At 43.0% G+C, this 25351-nt stretch overlaps 1 protein-coding gene across 1 annotated transcript in view; it reads right to left on the bottom strand.

The window, feature by feature from the left end:
- BANK1 (B cell scaffold protein with ankyrin repeats 1) overlaps nt 1–24610 on the bottom strand; it is a 181410-nt gene extending 156800 nt beyond the window's left edge. The window contains exon 1 of the mRNA XM_049786529.1: nt 24519–24610. The gene's annotated coding sequence lies outside the window, so the exon portion shown is untranslated. The remainder of the gene's footprint in view (nt 1–24518) is intronic.
- Nucleotides 24611–25351: the final 741 nt, after the last annotated feature.

Here is a 25351-nt window from a genome sequence, read left to right as displayed (position 1 = left end):
GTGAATTCTACCAAACATTCAGAGAAGAATTACTATCATTGATCTTCCAAAACATCAAAAAAACAGGATTCCTTTTATAAGGCTAATATCACACTAATTCCCAAAGCTGGCAAAGACACTGACAAGAAAAAACATTACAAACCAATCTCACTAATGAACATGGATGCAAATATCTTCAACAAAATCTTAGCTAACCGAATCCAACAATACATCAAAAAGATTATACACCATGACCAAGTGGGTTTCATCTCAGGGATGCAAGGATGGTTCAACATATGCAAATCAATCAACATCATACACTACATCAACAAGAAGAAAGACAAAAATCACATAATCATATCAATTGATGCAGAGAAGGCATTCGACAAAATCCAACACATATTCATGATAAAAACACTCAGCAAAATAGAGCTGGAAGGAAACTTCCTCAAGATAGTTACGGCTATCAGTAAAAAACCCACAGCTAGCATTATCCTTAATGGTAAAAAATGGAAAGCAGTCCCACTAATGTCAAATACTAGGCAAGGTTGTCCACTCTCTCCACTCTTATTCAACATAGTTTTAGAAATCCTAGCAATAGCAATCAGACAAGAAAAAGGAATCAAAAGAATCCAAATAGGAAAAGAGGAAGTCAAACTATCTCTTTTTACAGATGATATGATGGCATACATAGAAAAACCCAAAGAGTCCACAGTAAAATTCCTAGAAACAATAAACCAATACAACAAAGTGGCTGGCTACAAAGTCAATACACAAAAGACAGTGGCATTCCGCTATACAAGTAATGAAGCAAAGGAGAAAGACATTAAGGAGTCAATCTCATTTAAAATAGTATCTAAAAAATTAAGTACCTAGGAATCAATCTGACAAGAGAAGTGAAAGATTTCTACCATGAAAACCTCAAAACGCTTCAGAAAGAAATTGAAGAGGACCTAAGGAAATGGGAGAAAACCCCATGCTCATGGGTGGGAAGAATAAACATCATCAAAATGACTATTTACCTAAATTATTATATAGATTCAATACAATCCCTATTAAAATTCAGATATTTTTAAGGACTTGAAACAATCAATTATAAAGTTTATATGAAACCACAAAAGACCCAGGTTAGCCAAATCAAGGACTTGAAACAATCAATTATAAAGTTTATATGAAACCACAAAAGACCCAGGTTAGCCAAATCTATACTGAAAAAACAAGAAACTAGGGGGGCATTTCTTTACCTAACCTGAATCTTTACTATAAATTCATAGTGATCAAAACAGCATGGTAGTGGAAAAAAGATAGAGTGTCAGACCAATGAGTCAAAGTAGAATATTCAGTGACATACCCCCAAATATATGGTCATTCTAATATTTGACAAAGGAGCCAAGAATCTGAAATGGAACAAAGACAGTCTCTTCAACAAATGGTGTTGGAACAACTGGATAATCACCTGTAAGAAATTAAAGATTGATCCATACCTTAAACTTTATACAAAAATCAACTCAAAATGGATTAAAGACCTTGAAATAAAACTGGAATCTATAAAGTTCATTGAGGAAAAAATAGGCAGAGCACTTCAAGACTTATCAAAAAAGTCTTTGATGATAGAATACCAATGGTAAGAACATTAGCATCAAAGCTAAATAAATGGGATTACATCAAACTGAAAAGTTTCTGCATGGTGAAAGAAACCCTTGTTAAAACTAGAAGATAGCTAACAAAATGGGAAAAAATTTTGCACTCAACACATCAGATAAAGGATTAGTATCTAGGATATACAAAGCATTTAGAAAAGGAAGCCTCAAAAATCCTAATAAAGCCATAGAAAAATGGGAAGAAGAGATGAATAGACACTTCGAGAAAGACTCGAAAGATGGCCAATAGACACATGAAAACATGCTCACCATCATTCATCATTAAAGAAATTCAAATCAAGGCAACAATGAGGTACGATCTTACACCAGTGAAAATGGCACACATCAAAAATAACGGAATCAATCTTTGTTGGTGGAGATGTGATAAGAAAGAAACTCTCATCCACTGCTGGTGGGAATGAATGCTGCCTGGTCCAACCCCTATGGAAAACAGTGTGGAGGGTGCTCAGTAAACTCAGAATTGAGCTGCCATATGACCTATCAATCACACTCCTGGGTATCTATCCTCAAGCATGAAGGACATTCATTCCAAAGTATGTATGGATTCCACTATTTATTGCAGCACCCAGCACAATAGCCAAGATTTGAAACCAACCTCAATGCCCAACAACAGATGAGATGAGTGGGTCATGAAGATGTGGTACTTATACACAATGGAATACTACATAGCAGTTATAAATAATACAGTCATGGATTTTGCAGCAAAATAAATGGATATAGAAAATATTAAGTTAAATGAAGTAAGCCAGAAGAATAAGGACAAATAGAGAATGATAGCACTTACCTAAGGTATTTGGAACATATACCATATAGACTTATAATACTCCTTGAACAAATACAATGGTCAACTAGGGCAGAAACTCCAAGCATCCATAGTTGTCAGCATATAGTGAGAATTGTTCAAATCAGTGGAAGAGGGGCAACGCAAAGCCTCGACCAGCCATTATACCATAAAGAAATCAGCAATACTGGAAAAAAGTGGTTTAGAGTGATCAGGTATGTAATCAACCTCTAATTACAAAGGCCTATAAAAATAAGGTATTTATCCACAGAACTAGGTGCAGAATATGAGAGGAAGCCAGGAAATCTCACTGAAGTGTTTATTAACAACGTGTTTTAATGCCTTAATTTTTTCAGGTATAAAATAACTCTTCAGGTTATTTGTCCACAGTGGTTCCGGGAAACATAGGGTGGACACCCTATTTCTACACCTCAGTGCTCATTCATACTGGATACCATATAAAGTGCTCATTATGACAATGTTTTGGTAAAATATACACTTTTCTCATGTTCTTTTGTTTATGTCTTCTATTAGTACCTAAGCAATATGATCATACAGACCAATGGAACAGTCAAAGGTGCACATACATGGACTTATGTTGCGGGTTCCACTCATTAAATAAGTTTCTTCAAATTACCATATTCTTTTTACTCTTTTTTTCTTCTTTTCTTTTTTTCTCTCTTAATTTTCTTCTTCCTGTTTCTTTTTCTTCCTCTTCTTTCTTCTTCCTCTTCTTCTTCTTCCTCCTTTCTCCTTTTCTCCTCTTCCTTTTCTCCTCCTCCTCCTCTGCTTCCTCCCTTCGAAACACTTCTAACCTTTTATCCCCCAATCCTGATACATTATTCCTCATTTAACCCTCTTTATCCTTAGTTCTTAACTCATTAGGCACAGAAACCGACCTCCTGCCCCAATAAACCACCACCCAGCTCCCAAAACAAAAGGACACCCTCTCAGTCCCACATCTCATACCCTGGTAAGAAATCACAACCAATACACCTGCTGATTATGTGGCCCTTCTTCTCACCTCCCCCAAATATGGACTGTTGCATGGTACTGAATTCAGCTTCAGAAGGACCCCCAGCTCAAGGACAGTACCTGATTCCTTAATGCTGCGAATAATTTCTCAAACTCAACAGACCACAGTGTGTGATGAAAAAGTGCCGTGGATTTCACCCCCCACAAGAACATATCAAAAGACTTAATTGGGATGCCTATTGTATGCCTTTGTATGTTTAATATCTCTATAATAATGCCTCTTAGGGTATTTATTCCCAAATATAAAGGTAGCCTCCTCCATCACTATTTTTTGTAATTACTTTTCTTTAAAATTCATTTTTACTTTTTTCTTTTATTTTATATGGTTATATATTTTCTGTAACTTCATCTGTTTTGGTTCTGCTTGTTACAAATACCTAGGAAAAAGTCTTGCCTGGGATAAAAGCTCAGGTCAAAACCAGGGCACACAGATTGTGTAGCTTGTCATTCTTACCCCCAAATGCACCAATAATATAATATGACACTTTTGTATAGGCACAGTAAAAAAAAGGGGGGGGGGAACCTTATGCACAGAAACAAGATATTATCTTCTAGGGAGTACTCATACTTTTTATAATTCAGGGACACCTCCCACCCTGAACATGTGTCATGTGGACCCAACTTAGACTCCATGAGATTGGACAGTGATCATCCAACCCCGAACCCCAGATCCCAGATGTAGAACTGATATAGGTCCCTGCAATAACACCAGAAACCAAACTTCCCCTGGGAAATTCCTAATACCATTCTAATGCCAGTGTTGGTATGACATCCCAACAATGAGGAAACAGCAAAAACTTGATCTAAGAGCTGGTTGTCCTATCTCATCACCTAACAGTAAGATGAAATTAGAAGACATGTCATCCTTTGATCTGTGCAAAAACCAAGAGTGCTAACTACAGATGACTGATTTTGACACCCATGACTGGGCAGAACTTATCCTGGGACCAATAAGAAAGACCCTACCCTAGGCTCTAGCCTAGGACTTGTACAAAATCAAGATCTCTAATTCCAGGGGTCCAACTCTGACAACTGAGACTGAGCAGAATTTCTGAAACCATAATGAAGACGCTATCCTAGGCTTCGACCTAAGATCTGAGCAAAAACTGAAAACCACTTATTACAGAAGATTGATTACAACACAATGATGGAACAGAACTTCTAGAATCATAAAGAAAGACTCTGTCTTAGACTTTGTACTATGACCTGTGAAAATACCAAGATCTCTAGCTATAGAGGCCTGATTTTATTATCCACAACTAAGTGGAAAGTTTCCTGGCACCATAAAAAGACCATAGGGTGTGGCAATGAGCATGGAAAGAGCCAGTAGTTGTTCCCATGGCAGAATGCTTCAAAGGCGGAGAAACTCTGAATCTCTTAGGCTAAGGGAATTCCCTTTCTTATTTTCCCAATACTTACTGTGCCTATGCAAAAAAAGAAAAGAAAAGAAAAGAAAAAAAGGAAGCACAAATCCTTGCCACACCAGCACTCCTTCCATTTTTTTCTTTCTGTCTTTTTATTTATTTATGTATTTATTTATTTTATTTTTCTTCTTTTTTTAATTTTGTTTCTTTCCTTTTTACTCTGTGGTTATTATTTGGTAATTTTTATTGTTGTTGCTGGGTGGTTTTCCTTTTTTATGGTAATTACTGTTTGTTTTTTTTTACTGTTATGTGTTGATTTTTTGTTATGTTTTTTTTTGTCTTCTTCCAGCAGAACCACACAACTTGAATCATCTTGTTCTGTTTCATGAATTGAGGTGGAAAATAAAAATGAATGGTACCAGGAACAAACAACCGTATGAACACTGATTGGAAATAAAAATGATCAGACTTAAACACCAAACCCAAAGTCAACAATAAAATCAATACCCTATTTACAACAAGCTATACACAGAGGGGAACAGTTACACTAGCACTCTGGGGGGCAAAGGAGGAAGATATGGGACACAAGCTGGGAAAGGGATGGAGGGAGGACAACCCTGGTGGTGGGAATGGCCCTGATTCATTGTCACTATGTACCTTAAATATTGCTGTGAAAGATTTGTTATTCACTTTTGGTCACAATAAAAATTATTTTAAAAATAAATAAATAAACAAATAAAAGTACAGGCCCCAACATTGAGAAGAGCTTTAGGTGGAATTAGAACCTATCACAGCTCAGCCAGCTCCAGTGCTCAGCAAACATGAACTAAACAAACACCAAGATTCGGCCAGGCAGTTTCACACCTGAGACCAGAGACAGTCTTCTTAAACCACAGGTATCCAGAGAAGCTGCTACAGACTGGCTGACAAACAGCCTGAAACAGCCCATTCTGGTGAATGAATGGGGACTCAACTTGTTATGTTGGTTCCATGAATTCTCCAAAATCAGCCCTAAGGAAAGTGCTGGCCTTTTCCTCATTGTCTGCATGTTTGGGCTGGACCTGGGCTTTTGGGACCCATGGTCTGATCTATGACTCTCTGCAGCTCAGGTCACAGGAACATTGTAGCAGAGGGAAGCAGAAAATTTGCAGATTGGGCATTGTGCTAGCATTGCTGGGATGCACAGTGTTCCAGAGCAGAGGCCCCAGCAAAAAGCTCACAGTACTTCCTGCAGGGCTCCAAACCCAACCAAAGAGCATGTGCCAAGGACAAAGTAAAGAAGAGAAAGAATAGACCTATGTAGTAGAGGGCTGTATCTCAAGTGGCCACAGTGAAGCAGGCCTGGGTGTCAACTCCACAATCAATCAAGCTTCCTTTTACCTGGCCTCTTATCAGTCCCATAAAGAGTCACTTTGGTTGAGATCTGTACTCAGGGAGGCCAAAAACCTGGCAACATAAAAAGATGACTTCTAGCATAACAGGCAAATGCCATGCCTTCCTTCTCTCTTTATGAAAACACCTTCCCATATTTCATGCCTTCATTCTTCTTCACCAAGCCAGCCTGTTGACTGGCCTGTCAATCAAGGCAGCTCACTTCTATTTGTACAGTTCAAGGAGAGGCTTTTCATAAGGCCTCTTTCTTTGAGCATCTCTGAGCCTGAGATAGGGCCCAAAAGGTAGGAAGTGGCTCTCAGGCTGTCCTCTAGGCTCTGCCTGGAAACATTTGAGTCAAATGCAGACACAAGTGGAAGGTTTCCTGGCTGTGCTCTCTCCTACCGCCCTCAGCTGCAATAGCTGATTATGGGTTCTCAGGAGGGATCATGAGCCCTTTGACAAGCCCCAGGCCTGCATCATGCTGTGAGTGTCCCCAGCTGTCACATACTTTCTCTAGGCCATGACTTAGAATGACAAGTGAGGAGCCAAACATGATTCCCATTCTCAGAAGTTGTCCTCAGAAGGGGCGGTAACTAAATCAGAGGCAAGGGAAAGTCTGAAATATGTGATTTTGTGATTTTTCTACAATTTAAGGGCTACCCCAGTAGTGCTCAGGCTTACTCCTTGCTCTGCACTCAGAAATCTCCTGTACTCCTCAGAGTTTTCTTGGTAGTACTCAGGGGACCATAAGGGATGCCAATAATCAAACCCCTGGAAGGCAAGAGCTCTGTCCACTGGACTATCACTGCAGCCCCTTGTGATAATTTTTAACTGTAAATCCATAGCCTGACAACAACACATACAACAACAGTGACAGAATCACAGCCATATTAATTTCTATAACTTCACCTAAAGGCTTCTCAGCTTCTAGGATGACACCTTATTAATGACAGAAACTGTAAGATTGTTGTCACTTGAGAACTTGTGTCACTCATCACTTGTGCCCTGACATGAGATTTTTTCACCTGCCTCCATGGCTTCCCTCACATGCGCAGGGCCATTCGAATCAGCCATCTTCCTCCTGAGAAAGTCCTTAACTCTAGCCCAGGACATTGTTTGAGATGGTGGGCAGCTCAGAAAGACGCAGACCTAGCCAGGACATGAGCCATAGGGCCCTGAGTGATGTGCCAGGCCCAGAGAGCACTGGTGAGTGAGCCTGGTGGGATTGGGGTGTACCTGAAGATCACAGTGCTCCTTCCCTCAGGGGAAAACTCTGAGGCTGGCTCCACACTGGCACAGGGGCCCCGAGGGCAAATATGGTATCTTTTGTTCCTCAGCATCCACAGCTATTGAGCGTTCAGCTCTGGCCCCCAAGCCCTGGCCCAGGGCTGGTAACTACATACACCAAGTCTCCAGCTCCTCTCTGGCACAGCAACTTTCCTCAGGTGACACTTCTCAATCATGGAGCAGAGCCACCAGCAAATTATTTGTGATGAGAGGCAGAACCTTTCTCTTTCCACTTTCATTCAAAATGCAAACACATCTCTATGCCTCACAGAGTCACCTCTGAAGAGAAATGTTTTGCTTGCTGTTATTAAAATAGAACAACTAGGAAGTCGTGGCCTACCTCAACACCATCACCAAAACATGCAGCAGCATGAATTAGTTCATAAACAAGTTCAATATCCTGTAAAACCTGTAAGGTATCAGCCAACAGATGGTGGGGTTTCTTCCAAGGTTGCCTCAAGGACACAACTAGGGTATGGACACTAGCCAGAGGAAAGAAGTTCTTCCTCTAGAATAACCAGTCACTAATAAAGGGAAACATACCCCAAGAAAAGAAAACTAGAACTGGGCGAAAGAGCAGCATTTGGGGGAGTTGGGGTTCTGGTAACTTTAGTCACATCCTGAGGGCCCCGGTGTGACAGGTGAGCCAAGACAAACCCGGAACAGGCAGAAGACACTGGAGTGACAAGGACAGGAACCTTGGAGAGGGAAGGAACAGGTGCTCACTCAGGGTGTCAAGTGACATTGACATTCTGAGCTGATGCAGAGCTGAGTCCACAGCACAGCCCAAGAGCAATAGGGCCCACTAGCTTCCTGCAGGGGAACAATGTTCAGGCAGCAAAGCTCTGTCTGGGGCTCATAAATGGCTCAACAAGCTGAGCTCGGGCCCTACATGGGGGAGACCGAGGTGTACAGGGACCCCTGAGTACCTGCAGGAGCATTCTGGAAAGCACTGGAGTGGCTCAGACCAAAGAGGCAAAGCTTATTTCCATGAAGATATGTCATGATGGAAGTGAGAGGGTTTCTAGAATATATGGGCACAGCAAGCACAAACCAGTCTGGGCACCGCCACCATCTACTCAACCCACAGGAACAAGGACACAGAAAGCACAGGGAAACACAAGTTTCTTCATGTAGACTGTACTGCAATAGTCAAGACTACAGATGGAAAAAATTAAGAAATTAAAAAATGTAAAAATAGTATGAAAGTGATAGCACAGCAGGGAAGGTGTTTGCCTTGTACATGGCCAACCAGGGTTTAATCTCCAGCATCCCATAGGATCCCCTGAGCTTGCCAGGAGTAACCCCTGAGCACTACCAGGTGTGGCCCAACAAACAAACCAAAATAAAACATGTAAAAGTTTCTGGTGGCAGTTAATAAAATCAGTGGCATTATATTAAGATTATTAATAACCTTAAAAACAAACACTCCTAAGCTCAGGCACCAACCGGGTCACAAAAGCTAAAGTAAAAAAATGAGTTTAGAAGACTAGGTCTGGCTTTAATGCTGGCATCCATCAGCCCCTCCCCCCCCAACTGCCTCATACCACCATGGTCAATATCCAGCTACCTCCAGACCTGAACACCAACCATAAGATTCCCCAGAGGGGGCCTGTGCCCTCATCCACACCACTGGGTATGGACCCCTTACAACCTTCCTCAGGGCTGATATTGTGTGTAAGAGCGGACACAGGCCCTGTGAACTGCAATAATAATGCACTGTGAATCTCAAGGGACAATTTCCATCAACAGCTGACATCTGGAAGCAGATAACATACAGAAATTCATGCATGGTTCTCTTTAAAGTGGGGAGTTTCAGGTAAATATGGCTTTAAATTATGAAGAATCAGAAAAAAATGATTAAACTGTTTAATTAATTTAATTTAATTTAATTTCTTCTACTAAAATTCAGAAGTCCAGTCCAGAAAATCCCAAATCTCTGTATTAGAAGTTTTAATGACAGTGTTATGGCCAGAAAGTATATGTTCAAATCAACCTTTCTCAAAGGGGGTCCAAAGGGCCACAGTGAAAATCATGTAAATGTCTGGCGTGGGTACAAGTCTAGTGGTCTAGAGGAAAGAAATAAGGCTGTGAGTGGGAAAAGTTGGGAGATACTGATTTAAATATTCTCCTTCACACAATAGATCATTCATGTATTGATCATGACACCGAGAAACTTACAGTTAAAGAAAGTAGGGGCCGGGCGGTGGCGCTGGAGGTAAGGTGCCTGCCTTGCCTGCTAGCCTAGGACGGACCGCGGTTCGATCCCCCGGCGTCCCATATGGTCCCCCAAGAAGCCAGGAGCAACTTCTGAGCGCATAGCCAGGAGTAACCCCTGAGCGTCACAGGGTGTGGCCCAAAAACCAAAAAAAAAAAAAAAAAAAAAGAAAGTAACCAACTACTCTCCAAAGAAGATTTCCAGTTTATAAAAACTCTTGGGAGTTAAACTGCTTATCACCTATTTGAAAAACTAAAATCTTAATGTACTTTTACAATGGTAAGAAAAGCTGAAAATTCACAACTGACACTTGAGTTATGTCTTGACAGATGGAGGCAGTCTGTCCTTGGCCTTACCAGACCTAAAGACCTGTGCAGGGAAGAGCCAGATCCCTGTGCTCTTGTGGCCTCAGAGAGCCCCTTTCTCTCCCCTCAGATGTCCCCAGTTTACTTATCACCATACTTCCAGAACTGGGACTGTAAAATCTAAGAAGAAAATTTACCAGAATCATCCACAGACTAATATAATGTTGGGAAAAGTCCCTCTGAATCAGTCCTGTGATGATTTTGTACATTCACACCTTTTATGTTTACACATAATCACAAGTGTTATAAGAAACTATTGTTCAAGTCACAAAACATGACTCTTGCTCTTACAGGAACTCACCGACTATGAAAAAGAAATGGAGTTTTACAAGTTACTTTCACTGGGGGCAGCTCATGACATACATGTGACCTAGAGTCTGCCTAGGGTTAGTGCAGGGTCATGTCTTAAAAATAAAGTAGCACTGAATTCCCAATTATCACAGGGAGCTCAACTGAACAAATTGGAAGTTTAAAAAATACCTAGTTTTTTTTTTTTTTTTTTTTTTTTTACAAAATATCCCTGTTCAACGTGGACAAGTCTGAAATGTATCTAGAATGCGTGGTGTACATTAGCTTTGCTAACATGCCTCAGAGCTTCCATAACTAGAGAAACTGGCCTTGCTCATGCCTAGGGGCGGAGGATGGGTGGCCTTCACTGAGAGGAAGAGGAGAAAGAGGAAGAGAATAAGGAGGACAAGGTGGATGAGGAGGAGGAGAAAAAGGAGGAGGATGAAGAGAAAGAGGAGGGGGGAGGAGGAAGAGGGACACTTGGGGCTGATCTAGTTCCATCAGGAGCAAGAAACTGAGGCCAGGCCTCATCATCTTTGGGGGCAGCCCCAGATATCAAGGCCAAGTGACCACCTGCAGGACCTGGTGCCTACATGGGCGTCGAAAGGACCCTGGGGCTGGACCCAGATTCCATGTGTCTAAGCCAGGCTCTCTGCCCACAGAGCTTCCCAACCATGGTTTTCATCTTTCTCCTGACCTGATTCCCACAGACAAAAGTCTGAGGACTGCTGGTTGGGTGTCCTTGGGAACACTGTCTGGCTCCAGAGATCTCCCAGTCGCACTTCCCCCACAATCATGCGCCTTCTGTCCCCACTTCACACTTTTGAGCTAAGCTAAAAGGCATGTGCAACCACCAGAAATGATCCCTGAGTGCAGTCAGAAGTCACCCCTGAGCGCTGCCGGGCGTGGCCCATAAACCAAAGAAACAACAACAGCATAAAAAGGCAAGTGCAAGCCAGACAAGGTGCAGACACATCCTAAGGGAGCAGCAGTGCCTAGGGAAGCTAACTACCGGTCCTCAGTGGGTGGTGAATGAGAACCTAGAGCGAAGAGGAACCTCTCCTGTGCCAGAGTTATGGAGAGGCCCCATGCAGACAGACTGCCCAGTCACTCCCTTGGGGACACAGCTCCTGAGTTTCTTCTGGGTTCTCTGCAGGTGGAGAAGCCTGCTCACTCCTGGTGCTGCTGAAACAGAGCCAACAGCACACACCACATGGCGAACAGTGCACCCCACACAAGCAAACAGCACACCCCTCACAGGTGAACGGCGCACCTCACCCTGTACGGACTCACAGCAGCTGCCTCCCTTCAGGCCTTCCAGGAAGGCAGAGCCAGACAGGGCGTCTCAGGCTGGAACCACGCCTCAGGACACCGACCTGCATTCTCTGGCTGGAGAAGTCCAGCATACCTGCCACCCACCCTGCATTGCTGGGCCCTCCTGTAGCTGCCTCACACTTCCTTCAGGAAAACCCTCTGTGATTGCCGGGCTGGACTGACCAAGACACTTGCAGACCCAGGGGAAAACCAAGTAGCGACTAGCCTCTCTGCTTTCCTGACTCATCCAGAACAGACCCGAGGACGGTGGGCTTGGGGTTGGGGATAATGGGGGAGCACCAACTGCTTCCAACCCACCAATTTGCAGTTTGCAAACTTTCCCTGTCTTTTCTGACGGCTTCTAGCTGCAGTTCCACCGCATACTTTCTGCTCCTGCCCTGTGTTCATGGGAGAGCGCAGACGAAGAGTACAAAGGATTATTGTTTAGATTTTTCCTGAAGTCAAAGCAACTGATACATCAGTAGAGCCTTCTCAGGGCGAGTTAGCAGGGTCTTAACACTCCTGCAGGTGCAGAGCATTCACCTTGCATTCTCTGAGTACTCTTACCACAGGCATTTCAAGGAATCTTGTCTGCATCACAGCCTTTTAGATGTTCAAGGTTCCAGTGGCCTCCAGGAGAGAGGAGGCTCTTCTGGCCTTTCCTGGTGGTCTCACTCCATCATCCCATCACCCTCCGGGGCTAGTGGAGCCTCTGGCTACCACCATCATGGAGGCCATCTCATCACCCATCTCCACTCACTCATTGCCATCTCCTCTCCCTGAGAGGAGGCAACGCCACCCACCTATGCTGTTCCATGGATGGAAGGATGGATGGGTAGACAGACAGATGACACGTGTGTCTAGGTGTGGTTAGCTGACAGATGTGCTTCTAGGTGTGACTGAGAGCTGAGAAGTGCCCACTTGGGAGAATAAAAGGGGCTTTGTGAAGGGTAGAGGATGATGTGGAGTCCTATGGTCCTGAAGCACAGGCTCTGGAGCCCTCCCTGCCTCCCTGCCTCCCTCCCTCCCTCCCTCCCTCCCTCCCTCCCTCCCTCCCTCCCTCCCTCCCTCCCTCCCTTCCTTCCTTCCTTCCTTCCTTCCTTCCTTCCTTCCTTCCTTCCTTCCTTCCTTCCTTCCTTCCTTCCTTCCTTCCTTCCTTCCTTCCTTCTGTCCTCCCTTCATCACTTGGCAATGCTTAGGGCTTACTTCTAGCTCTGCACTCAGGAAGCACTCTTGGCAGTGCTCAGGAGACCATATGGGGTGTTGGGGATTTAACCTGGGTCAGATGCACATAAAGCAAGTGCCTTCCCTTCTGTACTCTAGCCCAGGAGACCAACTCTTGAGGCATCCAAACCCTCTCTATTCAAACATCTATGACCTAGAGAAAGGATTTCAAATTTCCTAGCATTCAGTTACTGAATTTCTAAATAGCAACTAGGTAGTCAAGTACCTAGCATCTAGTAACTGAATTAGGACCATCAACCTATCACTTTCTGAGTAATTAATGCACTCATCAATCCTGAGTGCTGGGCAGAAGAGACAAAGCCTGCTGGTGGGAAGGTTGTGTGCAGGTTTAGACCTGAGTCAGCCACAGTTTTCTAGCTGCAGCTCATGGCCACAGAAACCAATTTTCAGTGAATTATTCTGTTCCCTTTTCTTTGGATTTTAAACACACTGTATAAGAGATTAACACAAGGAAAGAACAGAACTGAAATGTTCAGGAGTGACAACACTAGTCATACCCATGCAACTTAATAAGATATATGGTGACATTATTAAGCCTACAGAAAGGAGCAAGCAAAACTATTGAAAGTAAACAGAAAGGGGCCAGAGAGATAGTACATCAGATAAGGCACCTGCCTTGTATGCAGCTGACCAGGATTTGACCAGACCCCCAGCATCCACTATATTCCCCTGAGCCTGTCAGGAGTGATTCCTTAATGTGGGGTCAGGAGCAACCCCTGAGCACTGCTGGATGTGCCCCATATACTCCTCCCAAATAAACAAAAACTAAACAGCAAATTAAAAATCAGAAGTATACAAACCTGGGCCAGAGAGATAGCATAGAGGTAGAACGTTTGCCTTACATGCAGAGGGATGGTGGTTCAAATCCTGGCATTCCATATGGCCCCCTGAGCCTTCCAGGAGCAATTTCTGAGCATAGAGCCAGGAGTAACCCCAGAGCGCTGCCAGGTGTGACCCAAAACCAAAAATAAAAAGAACACAAACCATTTTCCACTTTCACTTTTAAATTGTTGCTTTCTTTTCAATTATGTGTATATAGTTATATATGAATATATGTATATGTGTGTATATATTTCTTTAGAAAAATGAATAACAAAACAAAATTATTTAATTTAATGTACATGAGAATCTTTCATTTTATTATGTTTAGAGCCTAGTCATACTTTTTCTCGCCTCTAAAGTGCTAAATTATCTAAGCTATAGTAAAAGGTTATAAAAACCCTAGGGAAAAATACTAAACTTCTTGTTGTTAGATGTAAAGATAATTTAATATTGGAAAATGTTTGATAAAGTTGTCTTTGTGTAAGATGTTTTGTTCATTTTTTAAAGATTCTTTTAAAAACATCAAATAAGATGTTTTCAGACAAATTAAAAATGATTACTATGACCAGTGTAGTTACCCAAAACATAGGCAGGAATACTCAGAAGCTAATGAAAAATGGCTCCAACTCTTTTTTTCTCTCCCAGAAACTGTGCTAACACTACTGCTGGCTAATCATCATCTGCTGACAGGCTTGTCCAAGTGTCCATGGGGATCTCATTGACTCCCAGAAGGCATTGCACTATTAAAGTTGTTTGCCTCCAGATAATCAGATATTGAGGTTTTTATTTCATCTACCAAGTTTTTCTTTTCAGTCCTGTTATTTCAGTCTGGAATTTTCTGATTTCTGTCATTGTGGCCTGTTCAGCTCAATATTTGCTTTCTTTGAGTTCTATAAACATCCTTCATATTTATATTCTAAGTTCCTTATCGAGAGGCTAATTAGGTGGTTGGCATTTTTCAGGTCATCAGAGCTGCCATCTTCATTTAATATTTCTGATGTTGGCTTGCATTGTTTCCCCATTGTCATGCTTGCTGTGTAGTTTTTTTCTATGTTTTATGGTGGAGTTCATTTGCTAGAGATGCGTGTGGCCGAGAAGTGAAGCTCCTCTGGCCCCAACTTGCTGGGGTCTTGGTTTCAAACCCACAGTGCTCAGGTGCCCTCAGTAATGTCATCAGCGATGGTGACCCAGACTCACCCTGTTCAGGTGTGTCCAGGCACCTCAACCTCACATCCATAAATCAATCAACATTATACACCATATCAACAAAAAGAAAAATAGAAAACATATGATCATATCAATAGATTCAGAGAAAGCATTTGATAAGCTCTAACACCCATTCTTGTTAAAAAAAAACTCTCATCAAGATAGGAATAGAAGGAACTTTTCTCAATATAGTAGAGGCAATCTACCACAAGCCAATGGCAAATATTATTATCAATGGAGATAAACTAAAAGCCTTTCCTTTAAAATTCAGTACAAGACAAGGCTGCCCTCTCTCACCACTACTATTCAACCTAGTGCTGGAAGTTCTTGCCTTAGCAACTAGCCAGAAAAAGATATCAAGGGCATCCAGATAAAAAAGGAAGAAGTCAAGCTCTTACTGTTTGCAGATGACATGATACTATACTTAGAAAACCCTAAGGACCCTACCAAAAAGCTTCTAGAAACAATAGACTCATATAGCAAAGTGTCAGGCTACAAAATTAACAGGCAAAAATGAATGGCCTTCTTATACACCAATAATGATAGAGAAGAAATGGGTATCAAAAAATAATCCCATTTACATTAGTACCATACAGACACAAATATCATCAAGTCAACTTAACTAAAGATGTGAAGGATCAAGAATATCTAGAGCAACCCTTGGGAAAAGGAATATGGGAGGAATCACTTTTCCCAACTTTAAATTGTATTACAAAGCACTAGTCATTAAAACAGCATGGTAGTGAAATAAAGACAGACCCTCAGATCAGTGAAATAGAATGGAGTATTCAGAAAATACTCCCCAGATATACAATCAATTAATCTTTGATAAAGGGGCAAGAAACGCAAAATGGAGCATGGAAAGCCTCTTCAACAAGTGATGTAGGCACAACTGGCCAGCCACTTGCAAAAAAATGGACTCAGAATTCCAGCTAACACCATGCACAAAGGTCGAATCCAATTGGAAAAAAAACCTTGATATCAGACCTGAAACCATAAAGTATATAGAATAACACGTAGGTAAAATACTACAGGACATTGAAACTCAAGGCGTCTTCAAGGAAGAAACAGTACTCTCTAAATAAGTCGAAACAGAGATACACAAACGGGACTATAATAAGCTGAGATGCTTCTGCACCTCAAAGGAAATAATGCCTAGGATACAAAGCCACCCACATAATGGGAGAAACTCTTCACTCAATACCCATCAGATAAGGGGCTAATATCTAAGATATACAAGGTACTGACAGAACTTAACAAGAAAAAACATCTAACCCCTTCAAAAAATGGAGAGAAGAAATGAACAGACACTTCCTCAAAGAAGAAATACAAATGGCCAAAGGCATATGATAAATACTCCACATCACTAATCATCAGGAAGATTAAATCAAAACAACAAAGTATCATATCACACCACAGAGACTGGCATACATCACAAAGAAGATGTGGGGATGTGGAGAGAAAGGAACTCTCATTCACTGCTGGTTTGAATGTCGTCCAGTCCAGCCCTTATGGAAAACAATATGAAGATTTCTCAAAAAACTTGAAATTGGACTCCCATTTGATCAGCTATAACACTCCTAGGGTGGTATATACCTAGGAACACAAAAAATCCAATACAAAAATCCCTTCCTCACACCCATATTCATGGCAGCACGTCTTACAATTGCAAGACTCTGGAAACACCCAAGATGCCCTTCAATTAGTGAATGAACAAAGAAACTGTAGTACATATACACAATGAAATATGCAGCTATCAGGAGAGATTAAGTCATAAAATTTTCCTATACATGGATGTACATGGAATCTATCATGCTGAATGAAATAAGTCAGAGGGAGAGAGACACACACAGAATAGTCTCATTCATCTATGGTTTTAAGAAAAATTAAAGACATTGACATAATTACCAGATTTGAGGGCCGGAAGGACCAGCTCAAGGTATGAAGCTCACCACAAAGTGTGGTGAGTGCAGTTAGAGAAATAACTACACTGAGAACTGTCATAACAATGTCGTGAGTGAGGGATGTAGAAAGTCTGTCTTGAATACAGGTGGGGAGTTGGGGAGGGAAGAGATGAGGGCATTGGTGATGGAAAGGTTGCACAGTTAAAAGGAGGTGTTCTGAATATGACTATAACCCAACTACAATTTTGTTTGTAATATGGTGTTTAAATAAAGAAATTATTTAATTAAAAATAAATTTAAAAAAACCCACTTAAACTTTTGAGGTAAACTTAAACTAATATACATGTGCATGGAAATGTAAAAAAACTACTATGCCTTCAAGTTTAAGAAGTTACATAAATTTTATGGCTTTAGATTGCTTTGTGTATCGCTAAGAACTGTTATAATGTACTACAATCTGGGGTCTTGAGAGACAAAGTAATTGTACACAGGTTCTGTTTTATTTTTCTTAATGTTCTTTGACTTAAAAATAAAAAATAAAAATAAATAAAAATAATAAATTTCATCTTTCAAATGGTAAAGTTCTCTTTTTAAAAATTTTTTTTAAAAAAATAATCTTTATTAGAGCCGGAGTGGTGGCACAAGTGGTAGGGCATTTTTCTTGCACGTGCTAACCTAGGATGGACCACGGTTTGATCTCCCAGTTTTCCATATGGTCCCTCAAGCCAGGAGCGATTTCTGAGTGCATAGCCAGGAGTAACCTCTGAGTGTCACGGGGTGTGGCCCAAAACCAAAAATAAACTATTTAAACACCGTGATTACAAACATGGTTGTAGTTGGGTTTCAGTCATAAAAAGAACAAACCCCTTCACCAGTGCAGTATTTCCATCACCAATGCTCCCCATCTCCCTCCTCCCCACTGCCCCTACCTGTTTGAAACTCAAATGAGAAAGTTCTTATCTATCAAAATCATTTGCATTTATGGTTCTTACTATTGTCTTGGTTGGGAAATATTTCAACAATAAAGCATTTGGGTTGCTTGTTTCTGCTTCAAACATCGGGCTCCCTAACAAACATTTTTAACATGAAGTTGGACCTGGAGCCACTGTAGTCAAGTCCTCTTGATTGTGGATGGTCTGTCTGAAAGAAACCTGCTGTTCAAGAAGTTCATTTACACATTTACACAGCTTCTGTGATTATGGCATGAATGCAGGCTGAACACAGGCCTATTTGTAGAATGACATTGATTTTTCTGTTGAGATGCACACACCTGTTTAAATATCAACTACATAAACACATGCTTCAGAATGTCCTTCTATTTAGAATTTCTTATGCGGGCTTCATTTTCTCTGAACTTCTGATTTCCTGGCCACTTTCCAGAATATGTATGAAAATCAAAGCTGCATCAAAGCATGGCTGGATGGAATCATGAGGGATAAGGCCTGGCCACTGTGTGTGCTCCCCACCATAATCAGTCCACCCACTACCACCCTTCAGTTTCTGTTCCCGTTACCAGCCTCCTTCCTTCTCAAACTGTGGTCACCAACAAAAATACACAACTTTTTTTCACAATGAAGTATGAACAACCCCGAGTTTGGCCAGTTCCTGGCAGGAAGATCTGACCTACCACAGATGTTGGACTTGAACGGGGGCAGAGACTCCCTTCCCTGTCATTGCAAAGCTGTTGTCACAGATCCAGAGCACAAGAGACAGGAGGAAAAAGAAGGTGCCATGAGAGGATCCAGAATTCCTAGGTCCTGGGTGTTTGTTATGGGCCTGCTTCCAAAAAGATTCCCCATCTGGACAATATGCACTGAGGCAGCAAAGCTTTGGAGAGATGCACTTGGGTCTTGTAGGCTTAAGAGGCCTACAAGAGGCCTCAGGCACACTGCTCACCTCAGCAGTATCGAGCTCTCACTTTTCTTCTGGAAGCCCTAAGGGGCCACAACAGAGGCCCATGCAGCCCTGCAGACCTGCTTGAGCACAGATCCAGAAATATGGCTAGTACCTCCTACTCTGCAGGCCCGCTGGGCCTGATCCACTGCTGGGTTATATCCTCCTCCCACTGAGCCTGTATTTTTGTTTCATTTTTTTTTCTCTCTCTCCATCACCTTCCTTACTATATTCTCATTGAATTAACTTTGGTGATGTTCAAGACAGCATAAGATTTTGGGGCACAATTTCCCACCTCTTCAAAGAAGTGTCTAATGGCTAATTAGACACTGACTAGTCTAATTCAGAATCTGGCAACCTGAGACCCAAAGACCAACATCAGAGGTTTCTCTGGCAACTTCTCTTGCCCTGAGCTTTGTGTCCTCAGTTTACATAGAACACCTTCAAGCACAAAAAGAACATAATTGTTCATTTCTTAAAAAAACAAAAACAAAAACAAAAAAACTCTTCGAGGGGTAGGAGAGATAGCATGGAGGTAAGGCATTTGCCTTGCATGCAGAAGGTCAATGGTTCGAATCCCGGCATCCCATATGGTCCCCTGAGCCTGCCAGGAGCGTTTTCTGAGCATAGAGCCAGGAGTAAACCTGAGCGCTGCCGGGTGTGACCCAAAAACAAAACTAAACAAAGAAATCTTTGAGGGGCCGGAGTGGTGACGCAAATGGTAGGGTGTTTGCCTTGCACATGCTAACTTAGGACGGACTACCGTTTGATCTCTCGGTGTCCCATATGGTCCCCCAAGCCAGGAGTGATTTCTGAGCACATAGCCAGGAGAAATCCCTGAACATCACCGTGTGTGGCCCCAAAACAAACAAACAAACAAACAAACAAACAAAAAATACAAAAAAAAAACCCCAACAACCCAAAGCAAAAAACCTCTTTGGGGGCCATAGCCAGCTGTGCTGTGGTTTATTCCTGACTGTGCTCAGGGATCAGTCCTGGAAGGGTTTGAAGGACCTTATGGGTACCAGAGATCAAAATGAGGCTGGCCAAGTATGAAGCAAGTAACTTACCTGCTGTACTATTCTCTATCCTGCACATAATTGATTTAGGAAGGTTCAATGTTTATTTAGTTTTCATGAACTAGAATATTCTAATCCTGATGTGGCCTCAGTAGGTAACTCTTGGCAGTGTATTTCAGGGGGTCTTAGAAAATAAAAAAGGTTTGGGAATCTCCCTCTCAACACCAACACCACCTTTTGATGGCACAAGGCCCAGCCTGGGACACCAGCTTAAATCTCTACACATTGGTTTTTATATGCATCAGATTAGAAAATTATCCAAAAGTGCCATAAAGTATTAACCTACTATAAAGAAGCATATTTTATTAATTCTGCAAGGTTTTCCTTAGAGGAAGCAAACATAAAATATGTGCTCTTTGCTAAGTACTCAGCAGACTGATCCAAAGAGAAATATGTAGAAAAGCGGTCTCTATTTATTCTTATCCTAATTTTAAATGTTTCTTAATCATCTCTAAGTTGCTCCAAACTAGACATTTGCTCAGAGGGCTTTTCTATTATTCTGTAGATCCTCACAGAGCTGGGGGAAGTGAGTGTTCATTTATGCCCAAAAGGGAATAAATTTCTTAGACAGAATTTAATTCTGAGTATCTTACTAAAGCTTTGATTACACAATGGCATCAACTATTATTTTGGCCTACATGATATTAGAAATGTCTTTATCACAAAAGATAGGTGACTTGAGTCAATTAGTATGGAAAGAGAGGCAGGATAACATTTGACATAATGCTGGATTAAGTCTCCTCCAAGAACTGAAAATGGACCATATACAAATAGGAAAATACACTCTCTAAATAGGACCAAGCGATAAAAATAGGAGACCGGGTCTTATCCATCAGCTCCTTTCCCTGTAGACAACTTACAATGCCACAATCGTCCAGAATCTCATCTGAGGGCCACACTTCTCATCCACAATGGCAATCATCACCAGAACCAATATCATTTGACAAATGACAAAGAAAGAAAAGTTCAATACGTAATGTGCAATTCCAAACTAAGCAAAAACAGTAGAATGATAAATGACAGGAGAGGCAGAGAAGCACACATCTAAAGTCAAAAACATACAGAAGAAATTCAACTTTAAGAGAAAAATGACAATTGAAACACTTAATGAAAGAGCTGAATGTGAAGGAGTCCTCTCCCTCTCCCTATACTTCTTGCAGTCAGTGAATTGGCTGTGAATTAGGCTGTATTTCTTGCTGGAAGAATTAAAAGTTTCGTTAGTGTTTTTATGAGTGCTTTCTGGTAATATTCACTCAACAATATTTTATGAGGGGAAATCAATTCCCTAAGAAGTTTTACTGAAATTTCTTCCTAAAGCTTAGAACAATACTAGCCACAGGAAATGTAACACAAGTTTCAAGGGTGGGGGAAGCCTATATGATTTAAACTTTTTTTGCATCTGCCTTACAATCAATGTAAAGAAAGAGGTAAAATTAGGATTGTCTTATTTAAATCAACTTATTCAACCTAGCATTTGGACAATCAGTCCAAAAGTATGTATGGGCCCTATTTTTCATGTTCTGTCTTGGAGAATGAGTAGACATTATGCTTCTGAATATCTCAGGTTAAACTGAGACTTTCAGTTTTGGGCCTCAGTCACATGTGCTATCACATACATGAGCAGCAGAGGAGAGATCCTCCCTGCGGAGACAGGTAGATATACTCCCTGGTATGCCCAGGGAATGTGCCAGAGACCCAGTCTGAGCTCCCCGCTGCTGCCTGTGAAAGTCTTGCATGAAATCATTAGTCAACAGTGACACTGAGCTGGCCCAGCCCTGGCCAGCCCCTGAGTCCCGGTCTCGTTCGGAGCTCCTGTATCCGTTACTTGGTACAAAGGGCCTTGCTTCAACTTTCTCTCTCCTGATGAACCGACTTACGAGCTCAACTGTGATCTCAAATCCCTTACTTGGCCCCTGCGCCTTCATCACTCTCTTTGCTGGCTCCCAGAAGACCATTCCAAGCACATTCTGAGCACAGCTGCCCTGGAGCCACAACTCTCTCCCTCACCAGTGCCTTCTGGCGCCAAGGTAGAAGCACAGTGGCCCTGCCATCCCACCTCTCCCTGCCACACTGCAAGCATGAGCTATCTCCTCTCCCACTCTAAGCCAACACAGCTCACAGGAACCCACCCACTTCACCTGCAGTACGCCTCTGGCAAACGTGCAACTGCTGTACAGCAGCAACTCCTATCCCCTTCCCACCACTGTGACCTGCCACAGAGAAACCCAAGCCTGCCAGGCCCTGTTTAGAGCCCTCAGTGGTTCCTCAAGTGACAGTTTGTGGGACTCATGGGGACACAAGTGTCTCTCTATTTACCTGGCCAGGTGGACTGCCTGCAGGTCAGTGGAAACTTCCATTGAAAGTGACAAGAGAAGGAAAGAAATGAGCTTGTTGGTGGAAATGAGATTGTTGCCTTCATTTCATTCTCTTAATTGCCCGACACAGATGTTTCATTCACCAATTACGTGTAAAATGCAGCTTCTTCCTAATAGGGCATTTTCAACTGCTATCATTCTAGTAAGTCTAAATAGAAAGTGACTGGCCAGCATGTGCACCTTGGAGAGGCTGCATCAGAACTGCTCTCCCTCCTGTGTCATTTGATGGCCTGAGTTTTCGAACTTTCTTTACCATGATGTGATCTGATTTGTCACCTCCTTCCCACTACCCTCTAAAGGCATAGCATGTGAGAAGTGAAGTTCATAGGCCAAGACTTTGTGGGGAAGAGACACACAATAATGTGAAGGCATTGTCACAAAGTCACAACAAAACAACACTCTTCAGAGGTCTTCAGAGGTCTCCCCCTTCTCATTCTCAGTTGTGGGGCCATGTGATCAATAAACAGGCTCAGGACAATAATGTGCAATGGTTGGCCACCTGAGCATGGTGCAAGGAGTTCAGAGTGAATGAGCAGTGAACTTGAGTTGGGGATGAGGCCAGGCATTTACACCAACAGCAGGACATGCTTGCCTGCAAGGGTGCTCAGAGAATGTGGCAGAGCTGGCTTCCCAGGGGCTGGAGCAATAGCACAGTGGGGAAGGCATTTGACTTGCTTGTGGCCCAGCTGGGTTACATCCCTGACATCCCATATGGTTCCCGAGCCTGCCAGGGGTGATTCCTGAGTGGAGAGCCAGGAGTAACCCCTGAGCACTTGTGGGTATTAAAACTGGCTTTACAGTTTTCCCAGGGGAGTGCAGAATAGACAGAGAGGAGCTGTTTTCCCTGGAATGTTGAACCCTCTCCTCCAAGCCTCAGGCTGACATTTGAGTCCTAGGAAAGAACTTGGGTCTAAGCCTGCCTCACAAGTCCTAGTGTGAGCTCTTAGCACCTGGGAGCTGGTGCTTCTGTCAAAGCTCATATTATGTTCATGAGGGACACCTAGTGTATTAAATGCAGAAATTCTGGGACAAGGAAAGTGGTGCCTTATTAGTAACATACAACGCCTATTAAAAGGGAACGTTTTCATTCCTTACAGGGCAAGGCAGGACCTATGTGTGTGAGGGGACCCTCCTCCCCCATCTCATCCTAGCACCACAGAGTTCTCTAAACTCTGTGGACACCACAGAAAACAAAAACTGAGTGTTAGTTCTGGGCTAGAGCAAAGGAGAAAATTGTCTAGAAATTGGCAGGTAGTATCCATATCAACCTGGGAACCAGTCTCAGGAGAGGTCTGGCTAACCATTGAGCCTTGTGATGCTCTGGGCTTAGTACCAGGAAAGTGGCAGGTGGTCGCTTCCCTGGTGCAGAGGCTCTGAGAGGGGATAGAGATGGAGACAGATAGAGATAGCCTAGAGCTGACCACTGAGGATCTCACCCACTGACAGTGCTCTGGTGTTAGAATCTCAGGGAGTAAGGTCACATCCACAACCACTGAGGCCGGGGCAGTGAGAGGACTGTGGGTTAGGGCTGAAATCAGACCAGGGTAGGGTAGAGGCAGGCCAGGGCAAGGCCTCACAGGTTAGGGCTTGGCAGGCCTGGTCAGCTTCCTCCCTTTTAAGCTGGGCCCCACCACAGCTTCAGGCCCCTGTGTATTTATAGAGATGAGTACCTGAGCTGTGTCTCTCCTTCCCTACTGCCACACACCCTTATCCTGGGGAAGCAGAAAAGCCACTGTGCATATCCTCAGTTCTGGTCCTTAGGCAGATGACAAGGACTAAAGTCAGAGTCACAGGCCTAGAAGAGCAGCAACAGGCATAATACAGTGTCGGTGGCATTCACGATTTGCTGTTGTCCCCTTCACCCTAGAAGGGTGTGTTTCCCTGACCTGAGGCTCTTTCAATCAATCACTCACCCTTCCTGTTGGCTTTACCTGGGCCCCCTCAGCACTAGTGCTGTACAGATGTGCCCATCTGTGCTAGGACAAACTCTGTCCTCCTCACTATAACCCCTGCCAAGCCTGAACTAGAACTTCAGTTGCTTCCCTGTGCAATCCAGGTATGCCGAGTGAGGGAAGCTATCGGGGTGCTTCTTCAGACCCCACACTGCACAAGCCAACCTTCCACAGTGGGTTTGAAGTGTGCAGTGGAGTTCAACAGGAACTGCAACAGGCCGACACTGCCATGGCCCCTTTTCCCACGCCCCAGACCACACTCTGCACCCTGACTCCTCGAGATCAGGGACCCCAAATCTCTATCTATGCCTCCCATGGCCCCCGACGAGGCTAGCCCCTCCCACGCCCCCTGAGGTATCCTAGCCCTCCCACCCACCTGGGACAACAGGGACGCAGGGGGTCCGTCTGGGGCGGCTCTGGGCAGCCTCTGGCAGGGCCCTCGCTGGGTCCTGGGCTGGCGAGTCTGAAGCGCAGGACAGGGCGGTGTGGGCAGGATGGAGGAAGTGAGAACTGGGTGGGCACACCCACAGCCCTGACCCTCTGTTAAAGGCCGTGGGGCTGTTCCAGCTCACAAGCTCTATCCATCTGTTAAATTAGATAAAGTCGGGGTGAAACAGATCTGTCCCCTGTGGGGCCCTGAACACACCCTAAACACCTCACTTCCTTCTTTTCTTTTCTCTTTTTCTTCTTTCTTTGCTTTAAAGGAGGAAGGACTGAACATCTGAGAGTAAAAACAGAAAGTTTCTTGGAGCTGGGTAACAAAACAAAAAGCCCTTTTCCTGGAGGGCCTGTAAATTAGTGGTTCCCTCCCAGGATGGCAGCTGAAGGCCACCAGAAGATTGGGTAAAAGGCCCTTCTTCCTCTCCCCTTTGGGAGAAAACAATCCTAAAGGAAAAATGGTTAAAGAGTAACTACTCTCACAGTTTTAGTTGCAGTGACCATAAAAGTCATGTATCAAAAAGAAAAAAAAAAGATCTAATCTTTTTTCACACAAAAGAGCTGTTTTTAGCAGTTGGTTAACAGCATAAAGGAAGGTTTCTCTGTTTGAATGCTGGAGTTTCTGTTTCCTGCTAGTTGAGCCCTTTCCTGTACGGAGGGGAGGGATGTTTCAGAAACCCTATTATATGTGGTGGTGGAGAGAACTCACTCACCATTGCATTTCTCATATGACAAAACTGAACATCCTCTCAAGTAAGTACTTGGAGGCCC

Source organism: Suncus etruscus, chromosome 14 (assembly GCF_024139225.1).
Source record: "Suncus etruscus isolate mSunEtr1 chromosome 14, mSunEtr1.pri.cur, whole genome shotgun sequence".
Lineage (NCBI taxonomy): Eukaryota > Metazoa > Chordata > Mammalia > Eulipotyphla > Soricidae > Suncus > Suncus etruscus.
The sequence above is the reverse complement of the archived record's forward strand: the minus strand, read 5'-3'. Positions and strand labels throughout refer to the sequence as shown.